The sequence below is a fragment of the Gymnogyps californianus genome, chromosome 1 (assembly GCF_018139145.2).
Source record: "Gymnogyps californianus isolate 813 chromosome 1, ASM1813914v2, whole genome shotgun sequence".
NCBI classification, from domain to species: Eukaryota; Metazoa; Chordata; class Aves; order Accipitriformes; family Cathartidae; genus Gymnogyps; species Gymnogyps californianus.
The window spans coordinates 187092014-187104817 of NC_059471.1; positions in this window are offsets into that span (position 1 = coordinate 187092014).

Sequence of the window (12804 nt, forward strand, 5' to 3'; positions counted from 1 at the left end):
GATTTTAAACACAGGTTGAAGTCTTTGACTTAACAGGGACAGTTAACATTTTAGGAGCAGCTGAGGGTGCCCAGCTTGGCCTCAGACTGGAACCAGGTTCTCCAGGGTAGTTTTGCCCACTGGTTTCTTTTTAAGCTCTTCTCCATCACCTGTCCCTGACCTGGCTGGAGAACTGAACTCATGCTCACCCAACTCCACAAAGTAATTGGGGGTGTGGAGTGGGTAGGGGGTCAGTGAGAAATCTGGCTGGATCCCTGAGGCTACCATTTCCTCTGCAACGGACCATGGCAGCTCAGATCTCAAGCATGTCTAGAGCACTAACACTCTCAGTAAAAATTTCGGCTGCCCTAGTTAATAAGGAAATTATGGTAACGGAGGGTTGAGAACAAGCAGGGCATCTGTTGATAAGAGTAGATTAATTGAGATACAGTATTATATAAAGCCTTAGAGCAAACAAGTGAGGAAAAAAAGGAAAGCTGTATCTACAATAAGTCTTTTCAGACAAAATATGCTGTCCAAAGCAACATCCAATCTCTTAGCCTTATCCATTATCTCCAACACCATTTCTCAGCAATATGAACTCTCTCTGCAAACCTGCCTAACACCAGTACCCACACTTTCCCAGCCTTTTTCCAGCGCATGCTGAACAAGGTCGTTTTAATTCAAGCTTTGGGCAATATTTAAGCATCTTTTCATGTTGTTCAGATGTCTAAACGCACTACATCTACTGCTTCTTATTCTATTGGCCACCTCTTCTTAAATACAAGCTACCCTTTGCCTTTCTAATCTTAACTCCAGATATAGCAAAACTGAAACTCCCTCCACCTACTACACTTTGATTAGGCTATGGCTTTGTTTCTCCTTATACATTCAGATATATGTTAGTCTGTAATAACAAATGAAAGAATTGAACCGCCATTTGATCCTGTCTTTCTATAGAGAAAGAATTTGCACATTCAAGAGTCCACTCAAACGAGAAGGAATGTAAACACACTGTTAGGCACACCATGCTCTCTTCTCAAAGTTGATGTTTAATCACTTACATGAAAGTCTACATTATCATATAAATATATCGAAAAGTTACAATACAAAGGTATTTTCTTGTTCTCATTTTAAATTTTGTCCTTAAGACAACCCAATTCTCTCCATATGGTTTGCCTCTCATTTTTTCCATAGTTTTCTAGTCTGCAGACTTGTTTCTTCTCTCAATACAGCTGAAAACATTTTTAGCTCTCTGCTTCTTCCACACAACTCTTTCAAAGAAATCTTTTGTTATCTTGCCATTACCAGTCACTTACCATCCCTTGAGACCTCTGAAGTTTCATTTTCTGATTGCCTCCAACTGTCTGTTCTTTCTTACTGTCCTGCCCAGTGAAACCCTTACACTTATGTTGACTAAGGAAAGGAGGGGGGAAATAAAGAACAAAGATGCCTATTTGCAATTTACTGGAAACTTGAATCATAAGAGAAAATACACAAACCCAAAAGACTACATTATAGCAAAGAATTACTGCCAGTCCAACTCAGCACATAACAACCAACGCACTGCAAAACCAGAAGAGCTTCTACACATGCAACTATTTAAAAAGAAGTCTGAATCAGTCAGTGTTCTCAACATGACTACACAGAACGGCAATGTTGCCAGGCTGCCTGAAGTTACAGCTATTTTGATAAAAGAAAAGGTTGAAAATGCATTTAAAAGTCAAGCATGCTCATTGAGAGCACTGAGTCAAACCATCACCTCCCTGGCAGGATGCTCTGCCCCGCAGCCTGAGCTGCCGCTTTCCCCACCTCCACAGCCTGGTTTTGGGACCTGGTAGCTGCCCACACAACCAAAACGATACACCATCACTCCACAGACACCTTGCCATTTTGCAAGTTTGACACATTTTAGGTTTTCTGCTTTTATGATGCAAAGGCAAGCAACATTTGATAAAAGAATGAGCACAGAGTGATCTCATCTTCAGCTATCAGCATACATTCAAACAACTGAAGTGGAACAAGTGTCTGTATAAAAATATTATAGAAAAATGTGACTATCATTAAATGATTACATCTCTGGGGGAGAGAAATCACATGCTTTTGAATCGTGCATTTATGCCATAATTAAAACAATAATTGTAAGTCAGTCCGGGTATGCATTTCCATGTTACAACAAGGTTGTTTTAAAATGTGAATCAAGCATTAAAGATGCTTTGCTATCAAAGAAGATGGAAAAATCAGCTATCACACTTTCAATTACTTTATTAAAAATAATTTTAAAATCCTAACATATAATGTAGTATTAGACCTTGAAAAAAATACATTAATTTGTACACACCTATGAAATTCCTCCAAACTATTTCCAACAAGCTACTACATAGAACAGATCTCATCCATGTCATTCCTTACACACTCTTCTCTCTGTTCCCCATTCCAAGCTTCAGTAGCTTAGAGTTATTGGTGTCTAACCACTTTAGTCTGTAGTTAGGACACCAAAGCAAGTTAAAACCACAGCAACCAGGAGACAGGGAAAGTATCCAACAGCAGTTACTGCTACTGAACACTGGTCGCTAAATGCAGACTAGGCATTAAGTAATGGAGAGGAAAAAGTACAAGGCTGGAGCCTTCATTACTGACTGGTTATTACATGTAGCTTTAAAATTCTAACTAGGTAATCATGTCATACAAGGAAGGGAGACTGTCCTGAGTCCTGCAGCAATCCATGCTCAGGCTTATGCTGTTCAATGTATTCAGAAATGACCTGGAAAAGGAGCAAACTCAGAGCCTCCTAGGGTTCCCAAATCACTCTGACTGTAAAAACAAGGACTGAGGGCAAGTAATTGAAGAAGGGCCTTGCAATACAAAGTCAGCAGACAATAAAACAGCTTAAGAAAGTCAAACAAAAAATTAGCTATACAATGAATTCTGAATTCATTGTTAAAAAAAAAAATCAAGAATGAAATACTGGGTTTATGATTAGTGTTTCTAAGAAAGGTCAGTGTAACCCTCATCACTGACTGAAAAAAACCAAACCAAGTATTGGGAAAGCAACAGAGAAACATAACATGATTTTTTATGTATACTGAATATAGATGTCTGATATTTACACTATAAATCCATGATACAGCTGCATCTGCATTTGGTGTGCAACTTTTGCCCTCCCTCAAAAGCCTCTTTTATCCCTCAAATCTCAGAAAAAACTTACAGTCACACTGGAAAACATTTTCGAAAACAATCTTCCAGTCTTGTCTTTTCTCTCATGTATCGAAATTGTTATTTCTCTTATTAGAAATAACAGAGTATAATCTTAATAGATGACTTTTTAAATAGACAAACAGAGGTCTGCAAAACTGGCTTTACGATACAGATACTTTCTCACTAAGACTCATCAAAAAACACGATGAACTAATAGAATCCAACTTCTGTTTTCTCAAAATGATTATGGAAGAGATCATATTAAAGACACCACTTGCCACTGGGGGGGGGGGAGGGGGGAGAAGATTTTCTGCTAAATATTGCCTCTCTTGCAACACATTTAGCACTTCTATTATGCAGAGATACTAGTTTTTCCTCACATCTCTGACAAAGGGACTGGAGGAAGCAGTGATCTGCAAATTCATTTATAGTAGCTTATTACTGACCATTAACAAGCTCGGACACAAAAACAGCTAAACATGCTTGTGCAGAGACCTCCTAAATGCAAGAGAGACCAACATCAGCTAGACGTACACTTACCATTTCAGACTGACTGTAGCAGTAGCTCTACTAATCATGGAGATGAAAGGATATGCAGTCTGTCAGAAAAGGGAACAAAGACCTGTGGCTACAGGAGAAAAGCTCCCTGCTCACTGGCTTAGGATGCTTCATTTGCATTATTCTAAGCAAAACAGCTCGTCAGGAGGTTTTTGACCACGCATTCTCTTTCATTTCACAGTGGAATTAGGCGATATTATCTATAACTAATTGTTTGAATTCTTAGAACAGGCTGAGTAAGCAGTAACGTAGGCTGGGCCACACTGGTTTAACACAGCTTTGGAAAACAGAAGGCTAAATCATCACTGTACTCACATCCGCAGCGTAAAACAGACCCCTGACCTTTTGGTCAGAGAGCCGTGTCAGCCTCTTCAAGGAAAGACTGCATCCAGAAAGATGAAACAGACTCTTTAGGAAGGACAGGCAGGGGAGACGAGGAGAGGGTGTTGCCCTCTATGTCAATGACCAGCTGGAGTGCATGGAGCTCCGCCTGGGGATGGATGAGGAGCTGACCGAGAGCCTATGGGTCAGGATTAAAGGGAGGGCAGGGACAGGTGACATTACAGTGGGGGCCCGCTACAGGCCACCCAACCAGGAAGACCAAGCAGATGAGGCCCTTTATAGACAGATAGGAGCAGCCTCATGTTCACAAGCCTTGGTCCTCATGGGGGACTTCAACCACCCCAATATCTGTTGGAGGGAAAACACAGCAGGACATAAGCAATCCAGGAGGTTCCTGGAATGCATTGATGATAACTTCCTTCTCCAAGTGATAGAGGAGCCAACGAGGAGAGGTGCTATGCTGGACCTTGTTCTCACCAACAAGGAGGGGCTGGTGGGGAATGTGAAGCTCAAGGGCAGCCTTGGCTGCAGTGACCATGAACTGGTGGAGTTCAGGATCCTTAGGGCAGCGAGGGGGGTGCACAGCAAGCTCACTACCCTGGACTTCAGGAGAGCAGACTCTGGCCTCTTCAGGCATCTGCTTGGTCAAGTACCATGGGATAAAGCCCTGGAGGGAAGAGGGGCCCAAGAAAGCTGGTTAATATTCAAGGATCACCTCCTCCAAGCTCAGGAGCAGTGCATCCCAACAAAAAGGAAGTCAGGCTGTCATGGTTTAACCCCAGCCAGCAACTAAGCACCACGCAGCCTCTCCCCCCTCCCCCCTCCCAGTGGGATGGGGAGGAGGATCGGGAAAAAAAGTAAAGCTCGTGAGTTGAGATAAGAGCAGTTTAATAACTAAAGTAAAATAAAATATACTACTACTACTAATAATAATAAAAATATAGTAATAATAATGATTGTAATGAAAAGGAATATAACAAGAAAAAAAAAGAGAAATAAAACCCAATAAAAGACAAGTGATGCACAATGCAATTGCTCACCACCCGGTGACTGATGCCCAAGCAGCGATCTGCCCCTCCCTGCCAACTCCCCCCTGTTTATATACTGAGCATGATGTTTTATGGTATGGAATATCCCTTTGGTTAGTTTGGGTCAGCTGTCCTGGCTCTGCTCCCTCCCAGCTTCTTGCACACCTGCTTGCTGGCAGAGCATGGGAAACTGAAAAATCTTTAACTTAGGATAAGCGCTACTTAGCGACAACTAAAATGTTATCAACATCATTCTCACACTAAATCCAAAACCCAGCACTGTACCAGCTACTAAGAAGAAAATTAACTCTGTCCCAGCTGAAACCAGGACAGAGAGAAAACCACCAGGAGGCCTGCATGGATGAACAAGGAGCTCCTGGACAAACGCAAACACAAAAAGGAAGCCTACAGAGGGTGGAAGCAAGGACAGGTAGCCTGGGAGGAATACAGAGAAATTGTCTGTGCAGCCAGGGATCAGGTTAGGAAAGCCAAAGCCCTGATAGAATTAAAACTGGCCAGGGATGTCCAGGGCAACAAGGAAAGCTTCTATAGGTACGTCAGTGATAAAAGGAAGACTAGGGAAAATGTGGGCCCTCTGCAGAAGGAAACAGGAGACCTGGTTACCCTGGATATGGAGAAGGCTGAGGTACTCAACGACTTTTTTGCCTCAGTCTTCACCGGCAAGTGCTCCAGCCACACCGCCCAAGTCGCAGAAGGCAAAGGCAGGGACTGGGGGAATGAAGAACTGCCCACTGTAGGAGAAGATCAGTTTCAAGACCATCTAAGGAACCCAAAGTTGCACCAGTCCATGGCACCTGATGAGATGCATCCACAGGTCCTGAGGGAACTGGCAGATGAAGTGGCTAAGCCACTATCCATCATACTTGAGAAGTCGTGGCAGTCTGGTGAAGTTCCCACTGACTGGAAAAGGGGAAACATAACCCCCATTTTTAAAAAGGGAAAAAAGGAAGTCCCGGGGAACTACAAGCCAGTCAGTCTCACCTCTGTGCCTGGCAAGATCATGGAGTAGATCCTCCTGGAAACTATGCTAAGGCACATGGAAAATAAGGAGGTGATTGGTGACAGCCAACATGGCTTCACTAAGGGCAAATCGTGTCTGACAAATTTGGTGGCCTTCTACAATTGGGTTACAGCATTGGTGGATAAGGGAAGAGCAATGGACGTCATCTACCTGGACTTGTGCAAAGCATTTGACGCTGTCCCGCCCAACATCCTTGTCTCTAAATTGGAGAGACGTGAATTTGACGGATGGACCACTCGGTGGATAAGGAATTGCCTGGATGGTCACACTGAAAGAGTTGCAGTCAACAGCTCAATGTCCGAGTAGAGACCAGTGATGAGTGGCGTTTTTCAGGGGTCAGTATTGGGACTGGTGCTGTTTAACATCTTTGTCAGTGACATGGACAGTGGGACTGAGTGCACCCTCAGCAAGTTTGCCGACAACACGAAGCTGAGTGGTGCAGTCGACACGCTGGAGGGAAGGGATGCCATCCAGAGGGACCTTGACAGGCTTGAGAAGTGGGCCTGTGCAAACCTCATGAAGTTCAACAAGGCCAAGTGCAAGGTCCTGCACCTGGGTCGGGGCAATCCCAAGCACAAATACAGGCTGTGCGATGAGTGGATTGAGAGCAGCCCTGAGGAGAAGGACTTGGGGGTGTTGGTCGACAAGAAGCTCAACATGACCCAGCAATGTGCGTTTGCAGCCCAGAAAGCCAACTGTATCCTGGGCTGCATCAAAAGAAGCCTGACCAGCAGGTCAAGGGAGGTGATTGTCCTCCTCTACTCCACTCTCCTGAGACCCCACCTGGAGTACTGCGTTCAGCTCTGAGGCCCCCAACATAAGAAGGACATGGACCTGTTGGAGCGAGTCCAGAGGGGGGCCACGAAGATGATCAGAGGGCTGGAGCACCTCTCCTATGAAGACAGGCTGAGAGAGTTGGGGTTGTTCAGCCTGGAGAAGAGAAGGCTCTGGGGAAACCTTATTGCAGCCTTCCAGTACCTAAAGGGTGCCTACAAGAAAGCTGGAGAGGGACTTTTTACAAGGGCATGTAGTGATAGGACAAGGGGTAATGGCTTTAAACTGAAAGAGGGTAGATTTAGATTAGATGTAAGGAAGAAGTTCTTCACGGTGAGGGTGGTGAGGCACTGGAAGAGGTTGCCCTGAGAAGTTGTGGATGCCCCCTCCCTGGAAGTGTTCAAGGCCAGGTTGGATGGGGCTTGGTGCAACCTGGTCTAGTGGAAGGTGTCCCTGCCCATGGCAGGAGGGTTGGAACTAGGTGATCTTTAAGGTCTCTTCCAACCCAAACCATTCCATAATTCTATGAAACTCAGCGTTAGGACTTAACCTTTCTAGAGCTGCCAGACCAGTAGTTCTACCCTTCCCAGGTGGACAGGCATCCTTCTGCTCTCGGAGAAAAAAAACAGCTTCAGTTTATGCACTGGTGTGAGATGGAGGTAGTAAAGAACGTGCTAGACATTTGCTGTATTCACCTCAGCTCTACTAACTCACTGCTAAACAACTCACTGCCAATTTCTGGCTTATTTGTACCAACGAGAAGAGCTGTCACGTGCCTCAAGCTTCACAGTGGCAACATTTCTCTCCCTCATTTAAATGAGCTTATGGGGTAAAGACATGGTGGAGGCTAACAGGTCTCACTCTGCAGTTACATCTATTACACATCTGTATGTTTACTCCCTCCCTGTATCAGTCCGAAGAAAAGGAAACAATTTCTGACTTGAGGAAGTCAAACCTCCCCCTTGCATCATACTAGGGATGCCTGTGGCACATGTGCTCTGCAGATTGCTCAGCCAGATCGAAAGGCAGCACAGAGGGTTACAAGGAGTCATACAAAGGAACAAGACCAAAGCCAACACCTGTAGCTCAATAAGCGTGCAGGCAATAGAGAAAGGGGCTGTTTCTTCCAGCACCACTCTCACCCCAGGAAGTGATTACCACTTTTCTTCTACTGTTCCATCGCGGCAGTTTCACACCATTCACCTCGCACACATTTCAGGGTACATACTGGAAAAGCCAAGAATCAGCAACAGTAGTCAAGAGCTACATCATCTCAGAGCCTTGGATTCATCAAGGTGTTTTGCACTTGGAGGCAAGAAGGGGAGAGATGTGCTTAGTTTTGGAGAAGGAAGCACTCATGAAGAGTTTTGGACTGTTATGTCAACAGACTGTTTATTCTGAGAACCAGTCCATCCCATTCATTCATTAAGATTACCCAGCCACTAAAACCAACCAGATTTCTTTAAAAAAAGTTATATATATATATGAATGACACAGGGGAAAAATTTTTTAAAAATCAGTTCTAAAGATAAATTAATTTACTAATAAATGCCAGATTTGACAATGGATGAAAGCACTCAAAACCAAGACACATCAAGCCGTATATGCAGACACTAAATATATCTTTATGTGCCAACTATTGTAGTCTTCACTACAAGAGCTAGAAAAACCTCTTTATCCAAAAGACTCTTCATTTGTATCCCATATGTCACAGGAAAAATGTATGCATATACATGATTAATAGAAAAATTTTAGAGTTATAATTAGTTCATTAAGAAAGAGGTTACAAATTCACAAGAATATCAGCTTCTTATATCAAACGATACAATGGATTAATTCAGAAATCAATGTAAATGGTAGTGTTAGGTACCCTTCTAGCAAGGCCTAAAGTAATACTGGACATTACAAACTACATTTCCTAATTTAAAAGACTGATGTTGAACTTAAGTTTTACTTCAGCTGCAGCAAAAATGTTAATTCTGAATGGATGCACACACAAGGGCAAGATTCATAGACCTCACTCTGAAAATGAAAATTCAAAGGAAGCATCACAGAAGAGTTTAGTTTCGTGTTCTAAACATGAGTCATTGCTAGACATACCTTTTGTAGAAAATGAGAAGTCAGCTTTCATAAGATGAAAGTGTAAAGTTTTACTTCCTCTCACCCTACTATTATTTTTTATATCTATATTAAAAAAAACCCTAAGCCATAGATTTTAAATAATTCCCTGCAACTCAAGGCCAGGGTACATACCTAAGTTTTGTGTGTGAAATGAAGTGATGAACATTTCAGCGTCCACAAGCATTCAACACATACCATTTCACTTTTTACAAATTGAGTAGGTTTGGCACAGAAAACTTTTGGCAATGGTCTGCATAAACCATTTCAGAAAGACATTTTTTTTCCTCCTCCTGCCCATTCAGAGCCAGCTGAGGATGCAGTAGGGAGAGGGGAAGAACACAGAGGAGTTGCATTGTATGTATTTCCTCCCACTTCACTTTCTCCCATGCTTTACCACAGGAGGCAACTTCATGAAGTTTAACAAGTGCACTGATATTAATCCAGCAAAGAGAAGTTAGTGTCCATATCACAGAGCTCTCTTACTATTCTCTCCCACTTTCAGTTTATTTTATAATATTTTATAAAGCTTGCTTAAGCATCTTATACAGGCCTAAATCATGCAGGTAAAGAAAAGTGAACAGCTTGGTCTTACCAGAAACTCATGGTCCATAAGTCTACTACAGGAAACAAGAACAGACACGGAGCTTGGTTAGCCTATATTACATGTGTGTTTCAGACATTTCAAAACTGTCACTTTGAAATACAATTTTAAGCACTTACTTTAATAGCATTTGTCACATAACCTAATAGGAGAATTTTATTTGCTCAAATACCTTTAAAAGAGTGCATGGAAAAGGTATGGGAGCGTAGGAGAGGTAACGGAAAAAACAAAGCCAGATTCTTTTTGTTTGAGTGGACTTAGTTACCGAAATATGTTCAGCCACCACTGAATAATCCTGTTTCAATGGGAATACCCACACTTCATTTTCACCTAAAGCAAATGACTACATCACTACTGCCTGGAGCAAGCTGCCAAACAACTTCATAGAGATTTCATTCTCCCCTTCCAAATACTGTGCCTCTCTGTTTCAGCAGTTTCAGCACTTCAGAAGGCAGATCATGAGCACACCAAGAAAGTGTTACCCCCACCAGTCCCATATATTCAAGAGCAGAGATGTGAAAGCCATGCCAATCACAGGTGTGTCCTTGATCAGACTGCCATTTAAGAGCCGAGGGCACAATCTCTCCAGGACTAATTCCTGCCTACTTGAAACTGAGCGGTACAGGGAGAGCTGAGCTTAGCAGGAAGCCATGGGCTTTCTCAGCTGCTTCCTTGGTATTTAAGGAACCTCAAACTTCATACTCCATTGTATTTTTATCTCTTTGAACATAAGTTGTATGTAATCACTTAAAAGGAGCTTTTCTTAAGGTGCCTTCCAGCCAATTCTTACCAGAAATTATCACCATCAAAAAATCCTGAAAGTCAGCATCCCACTTCTCAGGTCTCTCAGAAATAATTATCATCCCCCTGCAAAGCACATCAGTATCCATCTGAATACTACCTAGAAATGGCAGATTGAGAATACTACAGGAATTTATCTTCTAAAAGGATAGGCTCTGGTTATCTCCATAACATTCAAACTCCTTATGGCCTGTAGCATTTGGAAGCTATATTTTAGTATTCATAGAACAGCTCTGCAGAAATGAAAACTAAGCCAATGGGAAAACTATCTATTTGTAATAAGAGATATGAACACAAGTCACAGAATACAAGAAAACCTTTATTCTTTAAAATAGAAGGAAGAAACTATCTACATGCAAGCTATAGGCTGGGGTAGGTTTTTGCTTGCATATTTATGTGCGATACTAACATTTCACAAGTGCTTAAATCCTCCCCCCCCACCCACCTTAAGTTTCTACTTTTTCTTCCTTGGCCTCTTGTGTATTAAATGCACCTTGTAATGCAGGAAACCCTGCCAAATGTTTCCCTGGGAAAAACACCAGGATAATAAAGGTTTGGAAGAAATCTGGTGCTCAAACTAGATGTCAACATATTTAAATGAAACTGGGCATAAGCCACAGTGAAATACAAAAATCAAAACTAGTTTGGGGGGACAAAAAAGCATGCTTCCAGTTAAGTCTGTTAACAGGAAACCTTGGCTGCTGAGTACATCAAACATTTTAGCTTTCCAAAAGGAAACATTACCTTTGTAAGAGACTTTCTTTCTCATGTCTGTCTAATAGGGAGTGGCACATTTCAGGCATTCAGAGCATAAAGCAATGACAACAATGCAGAGTCACATGAAGCTGTTCTGTGCCAGCTGTGTAAGCTTCCTGAAATTTCATTCACTAAAAGGTCAAGAACTTGTGGTACTGTACATATGAGGCCTTTTAGAAATTATTTGGTGTTCAACTGCCTGTAAGATTTTCCTTGTGGTTCAGTACAAAACTAACATTTCACTGATTTGCTTGGCAATGTGACATGTCATCCACATACATTCTGCCATGCAGTAAATGCATTTGGTCTTTTGTGTTGTTTTTGGAACTAAGTGGCTCTCTGCCTTAGGCAAAAAGTTGTAGGGGTTATGATGGACAACAGCAATTTCTGATTTTACCTGCGCAAATGAGATTGTTTGTAATAATCCTAAACAAAGAAGCCATCCACCTTGAAAGCTATTAAAAAAATAATCACAATTCAGATTTTAAGTTCATAACTTTAAATTTAAAAAATGAAGTCATCTAACCTGAAAATATCAAGGATTTGGAAAACGGTATTCTGCTGAGCCTAATCCTAATGTGCTCGGTTATAAACAAACATACATAACCCAGTAAAATGTAGCCTCTGGCTTAAAAACAATCCTGCATTAAAGCCATAGGTAATCTGTCTTACATAATGCTATTTGCATTTTGTAATCCTGTTAAAAATACTTGTGACATCAAATCAATGTCTTCTATTCACACATGCAACATCCAAACCAGGAGTTGCACTCATGTAGAACTGCTTTTGGGCTTTTTCTTTATTTTATGAGTAGTCCTTTTGTAGCATCTTTGGTATACATAAACAGCACAGCGGTATGAACTGAAATTTAGTCTTTCAGTACAAATATAAATTAAATTAGAGAACTATCACCACTTGTCCTAAGAAATTAAACTAGAGCCTGATGTTCCAGTTTGATGAATTATTCACGTCCGTGGGGGATGGGATGGTAACACAAAGTTTTGCCGTTAATAAAGCAGATTATAACTTCAGGGTGCGAACTTAATATTAAACCTTATGCTAACTCACCTTATCCAACTTAAATTCTGAACAGCAATTCAGTTCGCAGCATCAGAAAGTCCCAGAACGTAGGCAGATACCCAAATACACTACACAAGTCCTAATTCAGCCTTAGAATTTCCTAGAGAGTTGACTTCATTCATCCCCCTGTGCACAGAAGCACATATTCTGGGTAGATAAACACTTATCTTCTGTGTAAAACTCTATAGCTCTCTAAGTAGACACGATTAAGCACCTTAAGTCTACAAGAGTTCTCCAGGAGAACTGGAAAAGTCAGATGTGATGGGGACCACAACTACTTCTGAGAAGCAGAAACAGTGATACTCCTGCCCACTTTCTCCTCAGCCAGGTGGCTAGAGCACATACCTAAGGATGGGAGATCCAACTTCAAGCCCCACGTGAGAAGAGCTGGTTGAGCACGGCTGATGATGATTTACTACAGAACGCAGGCTCATCAGAGAGCACATACCAGCTCTCCCAGTTGTTCTCTGTTGCACAGGGGCTCAGAGCAGATGGAAACTTTCACGCAGCATACCCTGGGTCCT